This window comes from Cololabis saira, unplaced genomic scaffold (assembly GCF_033807715.1).
Source record: "Cololabis saira isolate AMF1-May2022 unplaced genomic scaffold, fColSai1.1 scf029, whole genome shotgun sequence".
Classification (NCBI taxonomy): domain Eukaryota; kingdom Metazoa; phylum Chordata; class Actinopteri; order Beloniformes; family Belonidae; genus Cololabis; species Cololabis saira.
In genome coordinates, this window is record NW_026906193.1 from 597501 (window position 1) to 607500 (window position 10000).

The window sequence follows — 10000 nt, forward strand, 5'->3', positions numbered from 1 at the left end:
AGCGCTCTCTGCTGGTTGAAAAAGCTTACAGCACCTGGTATTCCCAGGCGGTCTCCCATCCAAGTACTAACCAGGCCCGACCCTGCTTAGCTTCCGAGATCAGATGAGATTGGGCGCATCTTTTTTTTTTTTTTTGTCTTTTATTATGAAAATATATTTACAAAAAAAATATATTTTTGTTTACAGTATCCATTTCCAACACATTTTCCTCTCTCTGTGACATTTACACTCAGGTCCTTTTTTCAAAAGAAAAGAAAAACAACATCAGCACTCGAATTACAAAAACAAACCTGATTTGCACATAGTGGCATTTCAAAACCCAGCATCATTCGTTCCGCCATCCCACAGGGTGAAAAATCATTCCAACTATATTATCACTGTGCACAATTTTCAAAAGATGAAGTAGCCAATTTTTTTTTTTTTTTTTTTTTTTTTTTTTTTTAAACACACAATTTCCCAACTACACAGTCCAAAAAGAGCTACCAATTCCACACAATCCTCTTTTCTTTATCAAGGGATAGGAGATTGGCATCCTTCACATACAGTCGTTCAAAATGGTCTACCCCATGTATCAACCTGTATCGAATCTGTTTCTTTACTATGTTTTGAAAAATCGGCCATATTGCAATAACCTTTCGTTCGTAATGTGCCTTGTTTCTTCGTGCCCTTATTGCCCATCGTGCATGGCTCAACATAAATCTGCACAGCATTTCGTTTCTAATTTTACTGTATTGCCAGTTTCCAAATAAAAGAAAAAACTCCCATGAATCCCTTCCGTCCCACACCATTCCCAATTTTTCTATTAGACATTTCTTCAATAACCCAAAAAAGCCAGATAACTCAGGACAAACATCAAACATATGCATCAGCGTTTCCGGCAATAAGCCACAAACATCACAATCTCTGTCTACAGCTTTATCCAGTTGATGTAAAACCACATTAGTAAAAATTTTATTGTGTCTTATTTTGAAATCATTGTCCTCAGCCTCGATGCTGTTACCCTGTACTTTCCATTTCTCCCATATTTTCCACCCCTCTTTCTGTGGAAAGACCTTGCTCCAATACGACAAGGAGGCCGGTGATTTCGTGACGTTCACTAAAAAACGCTCGTAGATTTCCTTGCAGGAGATCAGACTGAAGCTCTTGTTTTCCCCCTCTCGCTTAATTCCCAGCTCTGGGAGTTTGCTTGTCCTATCTCTAGCTGTACCTGTTTCTATCAGCCTTCTCCATTGTTGTGGGATACTTCTCTGAATAGTCTTATAATAATTCTCTATGACCGTGTATGTTGAATTATAATCAACTTCCCTTATACTATCCACCACGGCCTGCGTCGGCAAAAAACCGGGCACAAATTCATACATTATATCTTTCAGCTGTACTAGTCCAGCTCTTATCATTTTGTTATTATACAACATTTTATTTTCTTTCTTTATATATTTATTTAAAAATATCGGCAGTTCTCTTATTAGGCTTATAGAATTCGCCTCATATTCTATATGCTCCAGGAAGCCAGCTTGTGCTTCGAGGACCTCCCTATAAAATAATGGGACTCCCGCTGTCATCGGCCTCTTCGGTTTCATAAGCAGGACAAAATCTCCTATTCCGAGCACTCGATTTAAAAAAAACGCATAAGACCCTTCCAGCCGTAAGCCGTGTCATCGTACAGATATTTTCTGACCAATTTAATCCTGAAAGCATTTTTCTTACTTTCTATGTCTAGTAATTTTAGCCCTCCCTCTGCATATTTCCCTATTAATGTTTTTCTTGCGATTTTCCCCACCGTTGTCCCCCACAAGAAAACTGTCATAATCTCATTTAGTTTGTTTAGTGCCCATAAGGGTAGATCTATCACCGTGAGTGCATAATATATTTTAGACATTACCAAGCTATTTAATACCACCACCTTCCCATTGAGTTTCAGGTTCCTCATTCGCCAATAGCACAAAATTGCTTCTATCCTTTTAATTATACTAGTCCATGTCATGTCCCTGGCCGTTTCACTGTTTACCCCAATGTATGTACCCAATATTTTGATATGTTCTGCTTGTAATTGTACCGGTAATTCATTTTGCGGCGGTCCCTTCATATTGATGAACATGATTTCTGATTTATCTGTATTTATTTTAGCTCCTGAGGCTCTACCATATCGTTCTACCAAGTTTATTATTCTATGTACACTATTTATGTCTTTAATCAGTAACGTGGTATCATCAGCAAACTGTTGTATGGTGCACATCTCCCCTCCAGGTAATTCTATACCTTTTATTTCTGAATCTTGTTTAATAAGGACACCCAGTGTTTCCACGATTATTGTATACAAAATTGAGGACAGTGGACATCCCTGTCTCACCGACCTTCGAAGCGGAAAAGGATCGGTTACCACCCCGTTACACTTCACACTGCCAGTGGCGTTGGCGTACATTAACCTAATCCACCCGAGAAAACGCGCTCCAAATCCCACCCTCTCCAAAACTTTGAACATAAATTTGTGTTCGACTCTATCAAAGGCTTTGTTGAAGTCCAGTGAGACCAGAATGCCCTCTTTGCTGGTAGTTTTCAAAAATTCTACTGTGTCTCTGACAGTATTCAAAATATCTGAAACTTCCCTTCCCGGCACACTATAAGCCTGAGAGGGCTCTACGATAGTGTGCACGACCTGTTTTATTCTGTTTGCTAGTACTTTCATCAATATTTTGTAATCCGTGTTTAGTAGTGTTATAGGCCTATAATTGGCTAGATTTCGTTTATCCCCTTTCTTATATATGATCGTTATGATCCCTCTTGCCATAGATGCCGGCACGGATTGTGTTATTTCTATTGTTCTGTATAAATTTAACAATATTGGTTTCAATATATCACTAAATTGTTTATAAAAATTCGCTGTTACTCCATCACTACCTGGACTTTTATTTAGTACTAATTGTTTTATTGCCAAATCAATATCCTCTTCCTTCATCTCCTGGTCGCACATGAGTGTGTCTTCTTCAGCTAACTTCATCTCACATTTTGCCAGGATCTCCTCTGTTATCCCATCATCTGTCCCCTCTGTTTCAAAAAGATGGGTATAATAATTCTGGACTGTCTCTAAGATCTCTACAAAGTCAGCTGTTGTCTCTCCCTTTTCATTCATCACTTCCGCTATGTAGCATTTGTTTTGCCTTCTTTTTTCCAAGTTCAGGAAGAAGCCGGTATTTTTTTCTCCTTCCACCGCATACTGCGCTTTGCTCCTTAATATAGCCCCTTCGCATTTCAACCTCTCCAACTCTTTTAACTCGGTATGCAATCTTATTAACTTATTCCCCTCCGAGCCTTTCTGTCTCTCAACCTTTTCGATTTCTGCTCTTAGCATTCTTTCTTTCTTCTGTTGTCTCGCCCGAAACCTTTTCGCATATTGTATGGATTTCCCTTTTATTTTTGTCTTCAAGTCCTCCCAGCCTTGTATTATATTCTTTTCAAAACCCGGTTGTGAGCTTACGCTCAAAATTAGTTGCCTAATGGCTCTATTATAATTCACATCGTACAAGAGATGTGCATTTAAGTGCCATGTCCCCCCTCCCCTTTTCTCTTCCTGTTCCCCCATTTCTAATGATAGTATGGCGTGATCGCTTAAGTGTATCCATTTATAATCCACATTATTAAATAATCGTATATGCGATGTCTTCGTTAAGCACAAATCAATTCTGGTTCGTTTTAGAACCCCTTGAACCACTTGCGCCCTTGAATATTGCCTCTTATCAGGATTTTTCACTCTCCATACGTCGCACCAGTTGTTAACCATCATAAAGTCATTTAGAACCTTTCTTGAGGCATCTTGTCTCCATACACAACTTTCGTTTATATCCAGATGACACAATTTCACATTAAAATCTCCTATTATAACATCACACTTTTCGGCTATTTTATAAAATTTCCTAAAGAAGGCTGTGCGATCGCCTTCTGTATTCGGTGCATAGACATTTAAAATATTATAATTCACATCCTGAGCTACACAATCTATATTAATCCATCTTCCTTCTCCATCTTTAGCCCTCATTGTGGCCTTAATTCCACTGTCCCTTTTACACAAAATCGCCACTCCCCTTGCAATGTTAGTTCCATGGCTAGAGAAGCATTCCCCATCCCACAGCTTTATCATGTCTCGCTCCGTTACTGCATCCCAATGAGTTTCTTGTAAGCATATTACATCCGCCTTACTTAATCTTATCATGCTTTCGAACTTCGTCTTGTCTCTCAGCCCGTTTGCATTAATGGATGCCACTGTTATTGGCATTAAGACCATGATAAGGAGGAGAAACGGACCATCACCGCTGGATATTAGAAGTTTCCTCATTGTGCATACGTTTCTTCTGTGCTCGCCCTTTTCTCGTACCTGATCTTTTCCTCGATATCCCCCTCGCTCCGTTTCCGGTCTCCACGTCCTCCGTCTCAGCAGGATTCTCACCACCCCGCCTGGTGACTCTCTGCTGCGCACAAGGAAGCGACCCCCCGCTGCTTTGTCCTTCACCCCAATCTTGTCCGCCTCGTTCCTCCTCATCTCCACTGCTCCCCTCCTTTGCATCCTCTGCGACATCTCCTCCCTCGTCACTCCCTGCTTCCTCCATCGATTCCTCCACCGCTTCCTCCTCCATGTCCCCCACCAGGCTCTCAACCTCTCCTTCTCCGTCTTCCTCCTCCTCCTCTTCCTCCGCCGCCTCCTTCTTTTCTGCCTCGCTCTCCTCCACCAACTCCTCCGTCTCCTCCTTCTCCTCCTTCTCCTCCTGCTCTCCGCCGGTTCGTTCCGTCATGCGTGCACATTCTCTTGCATAGTATCCTTGTTTGTTACATTTGTAACACAGGAACTCAGGACATTCCCGCAGAATGTGCCCCTGCTGTAGGCACAGTCTGCACACCCTCATTTGGTTGTTATGGATGATCCTGAAATACTCCGGACCCTCGAGCGTGTCAAATTTCGTGCTATACGGCAGAGCCGCCACCGACTCTGGGAACCTGACTTTCAGGAACCTGGTGCCGTCGAATATGTCCGTGCCAGGCCATTTTCTCTTCTTGATTGGTGAGACCGGCTCTACTCCCCAATGTGCCAGCTTTGTGAAAATCTGCTCATCAGTGATATAAATTGGAAGACTTAAAAATGAGACCACTCTCGTGTCCTTCATTATTTCAGAGGCGATCACTCGCGAATCTCTTATCTTGAAACCATCTAACAGTCTGTTTTTCCCGTGCGGGTTGCCCATTGTTAGTTCCCACTTTCTGTCCGCCTTTACTCGGCAGCCAACGACACGACCGCATGTAACACTCACAGCTTTCAAGAGTTCCATGAGGGAGATGGCATCATCTCCCTCTATCTCCACATTTACTACAAGTTTTTTCTGGTCTTCCGCTTGATCCCAACATTCTTTTGCAGCTCTCGGCTCCGCCACCCTCGCTGCCGTCTCCTCCTCTGCCCCCTTCCACACCGCTCCGCTCTGTTGTCCTCCCGTCCTCCTCTTCTCCACTTTCTCTGCCTCGGGCCCCTCTCCCGCTCTCTTCTCTTTCTCTCCGGCTCCGACCATTGCGCGGGCCATCTTTTGCCTTGGGATCCCCTCCGACTCCATTTTGTCCGTCATAGCTGAGCTCATGTCCAGTCCGTTATCCACCTTCATCACCGAGTAATCCATTTTAGTTTTTTTATACTCCCTTGGAGTAGCCCCCCTGCAGCAACTGCTGCCGGGGGAGGTGTTGTTGTTCTCCACTTCTCTGAGCCTTTTTCGTTTGTTTTCCAATCTGAACTTTGTCTCTCCTTCATCCACCATGAACCGGTTAGGGTTAGGGTTAGGGTTAGGGTTAGGGTTAGGGTTAGGGTTAGGATAAGGCAAGAGTGCCACTTTGGAATCTTTGATTTGACCCCCTAAACAGTGGATCATTTGCTTGACACTTCGGCTACCCCCCCATTTTCATGTACCCTGATTCCAGGAATACTAATGAGGAAGGGGTGGGACCTTGTCTTCTCGTCCAATCAGCGAAAAGCAAGTTCAAAGGTCTGTAACTTTTGCTAGGAGTGGATCATTTGCTCATGGATGGTACCGTTGGAAAGCTCGTGGTCGTATTATGTTCGACGGAAGCAGTTTCCAAGTCTCTACGACCTTCCGTTCGGAAGTTATGACCGGAAATGTGTATCGCATTGAAAATGAATGGAGCGATAATTTCCTGAAATTTGACTAAGTGTTTTGGTGAAAAAGGTTCCCCCAGAAAGTGTTTAGGAGCACGTTTTAGGCCATTTGGAGTCGATACGTACCTATAAACAAAGTTTTTTTGGGAAAAAATAATTGTGAAATTTGACGAAAATTTCCTGAAATTTGACTAAGTGTTTTGGTGAAAAAGGTTCACCCAAAAAGTAGTTAGGAGCACGTTTCAGGCCATTTGGAGTCGATAGGTACCTATATTAAACAAACTTCTTTTGGGAAAAATACTTGTAAATTTTCTAAGATTTTCACTAAGTCAACTGTTTAGGGTTAGGGTTAGGGTTAGGGTTAGGGTTAGGGTAGGGTTAGGGTTAGGGTTAGGGTTAGGGTTTGTGTTCAACGGCTCCCTGCGGGAAACCAATACGCTACTGCCTCCTAACGCTCGTAGGCGTTACCAGAGTTCGCAGAAGGTAGTGTTGCACTCTCACATCGTACATCCAGTTGAGATCCGTATGCACTAAAGTACTTTTGTCAGTAGCGTATGGTGCGAGACCTCTGAATAGTTTCAGAGTTTTGATGTGAGATGTGCTGTATGGTGAATCAAGGTCACTGGGTACCCCTTATGCGTGCAGTCGGATTGTGGAGGATCCGGTGTCTTCGTCTGTGGCTAGTGGGTGTAATATGAGAGGACAGTTGTGAGTTTTGGAAGGGGAGAAGAAGGGGGGGGGGGGGGGGAGGGGTTTGGTTGGTGGGTTGATAGTTCAGAGAGGAGAGGTGAGGGGGGGTTTTTTGGAGCGGTTTTTAGGATTTGGGGTTCGGGTTAGAGTTTGTTTGTGTAGCTTAAGATTAGGGTTAAGGTTAGGGTTTAGTTTAAGTTTAGGGTTTTGCTTTAAGGTTAAGGTTGAAATTAGGATTTGGGTTAGGGTTAAGGTTAGGGTTTTGGGTTAGGGTTAGGGTTATGGTTTGGGTTAGGTTTAAGTTTATGGTTGGGGTTGGGGCCAGGGTTAGGGTTAGGGTTAGGGTTAGGGTCAGGGTTAGGGTTAGGGTTAGGGTTTTGGGTTAGGGTTAGGGTTATGGTTTGGTTAGGGTTAGGGTTAGGGTTAGGGTTAGTTGTTTGATGCTATCTCGATGAACCCCCTACCCTGGTCCGACGACTGGGCAGTTTAGGGTTAGGGTTAGGGTTAGGGTTAGGGTTAGGGTTAGGGTTAGGATAAGGCAAGAGTGCCACTTTGGAATCTTTGATTTGACCCCCTAAACAGTGGATGATTTGCTTGACACTTCGGCTACCCCCCCATTTTCATGTACCCTGATTCCAGGAATACTAATGAGGAAGGGGTGGGACCTTGTCTTCTCGTCCAATCAGCGAAAAGCAAGTTCAAAGGTCTGTAACTTTTGCTAGGAGTGGATCATTTGCTCATGGATGGTACCGTTGGAAAGCTCGTGGTCGTATTATGTTCGACGGAAGCAGTTTCCAAGTCTCTACGACCTTCCGTTCGGAAGTTATGACCGGAAATGTGTATCGCATTGAAAATGAATGGAGCGATAATTTCCTGAAATTTGACTAAGTGTTTTGGTGAAAAAGGTTCCCCCAGAAAGTGTTTAGGAGCACGTTTTAGGCCATTTGGAGTCGATACGTACCTATAAACAAAGTTTTTTTGGGAAAAAATAATTGTGAAATTTGACGAAAATTTCCTGAAATTTGACTAAGTGTTTTGGTGAAAAAGGTTCACCCAAAAAGTAGTTAGGAGCACGTTTCAGGCCATTTGGAGTCGATAGGTACCTATATTAAACAAACTTCTTTTGGGAAAAATACTTGTAAATTTTCTAAGATTTTCACTAAGTCAACTGTTTAGGGTTAGGGTTAGGGTTAGGGTTAGGGTTAGGGTAGGGTTAGGGTTAGGGTTAGGGTTAGGGTTTGTGTTCAACGGCTCCCTGCGGGAAACCAATACGCTACTGCCTCCTAACGCTCGTAGGCGTTACCAGAGTTCGCAGAAGGTAGTGTTGCACTCTCACATCGTACATCCAGTTGAGATCCGTATGCACTAAAGTACTTTTGTCAGTAGCGTATGGTGCGAGACCTCTGAATAGTTTCAGAGTTTTGATGTGAGATGTGCTGTATGGTGAATCAAGGTCACTGGGTACCCCTTATGCGTGCAGTCGGATTGTGGAGGATCCGGTGTCTTCGTCTGTGGCTAGTGGGTGTAATATGAGAGGACAGTTGTGAGTTTTGGAAGGGGAGAAGAAGGGGGGGGGGGGGGAGGGGTTTGGTTGGTGGGTTGATAGTTCAGAGAGGAGAGGTGAGGGGGGGTTTTTTGGAGCGGTTTTTAGGATTTGGGGTTCGGGTTAGAGTTTGTTTGTGTAGCTTAAGATTAGGGTTAAGGTTAGGGTTTAGTTTAAGTTTAGGGTTTTGCTTTAAGGTTAAGGTTGAAATTAGGATTTGGGTTAGGGTTAAGGTTAGGGTTTTGGGTTAGGGTTAGGGTTATGGTTTGGGTTAGGTTTAAGTTTATGGTTGGGGTTGGGGCCAGGGTTAGGGTTAGGGTTAGGGTTAGGGTCAGGGTTAGGGTTAGGGTTAGGGTTTTGGGTTAGGGTTAGGGTTATGGTTTGGTTAGGGTTAGGGTTAGGGTTAGGGTTAGTTGTTTGATGCTATCTCGATGAACCCCCTACCCTGGTCCGACGACTGGGCAGTTTAGGGTTAGGGTTAGGGTTAGGGTTAGGGTTAGGGTTAGGGTTAGGATAAGGCAAGAGTGCCACTTTGGAATCTTTGATTTGACCCCCTAAACAGTGGATGATTTGCTTGACACTTCGGCTACCCCCCCATTTTCATGTACCCTGATTCCAGGAATACTAATGAGGAAGGGGTGGGACCTTGTCTTCTCGTCCAATCAGCGAAAAGCAAGTTCAAAGGTCTGTAACTTTTGCTAGGAGTGGATCATTTGCTCATGGATGGTACCGTTGGAAAGCTCGTGGTCGTATTATGTTCGACGGAAGCAGTTTCCAAGTCTCTACGACCTTCCGTTCGGAAGTTATGACCGGAAATGTGTATCGCATTGAAAATGAATGGAGCGATAATTTCCTGAAATTTGACTAAGTGTTTTGGTGAAAAAAGTTCCCCCAGAAAGTGTTTAGGAGCACGTTTTAGGCCATTTGGAGTCGATACGTACCTATAAACAAAGTTTTTTTGGGAAAAAATAATTGTGAAATTTGACGAAAATTTCCTGAAATTTGACTAAGTGTTTTGGTGAAAAAGGTTCACCCAAAAAGTAGTTAGGAGCACGTTTCAGGCCATTTGGAGTCGATAGGTACCTATATTAAACAAACTTCTTTTGGGAAAAATACTTGTAAATTTTCTAAGATTTTCACTAAGTCAACTGTTTAGGGTTAGGGTTAGGGTTAGGGTTAGGGTTAGGGTTAGGGTAGGGTTAGGGTTAGGGTTAGGGTTAGGGTTTGTGTTCAACGGCTCCCTGCGGGAAACCAATACGCTACTGCCTCCTAACGCTCGTAGGCGTTACCAGAGTTCGCAGAAGGTAGTGTTGCACTCTCACATCGTACATCCAGTTGAGATCCGTATGCACTAAAGTACTTTTGTCAGTAGCGTATGGTGCGAGACCTCTGAATAGTTTCAGAGTTTTGATGTGAGATGTGCTGTATGGTGAATCAAGGTCACTGGGTACCCCTTATGCGTGCAGTCGGATTGTGGAGGATCCGGTGTCTTCGTCTGTGGCTAGTGGGTGTAATATGAGAGGACAGTTGTGAGTTTTGGAAGGGGAGAAGAAGGGGGGGGGGGGGGGGGAGGGGTTTGGTTGGTGGGTTGATAGTTCAGAGAGGAGAGGTGAGGGGGGGTT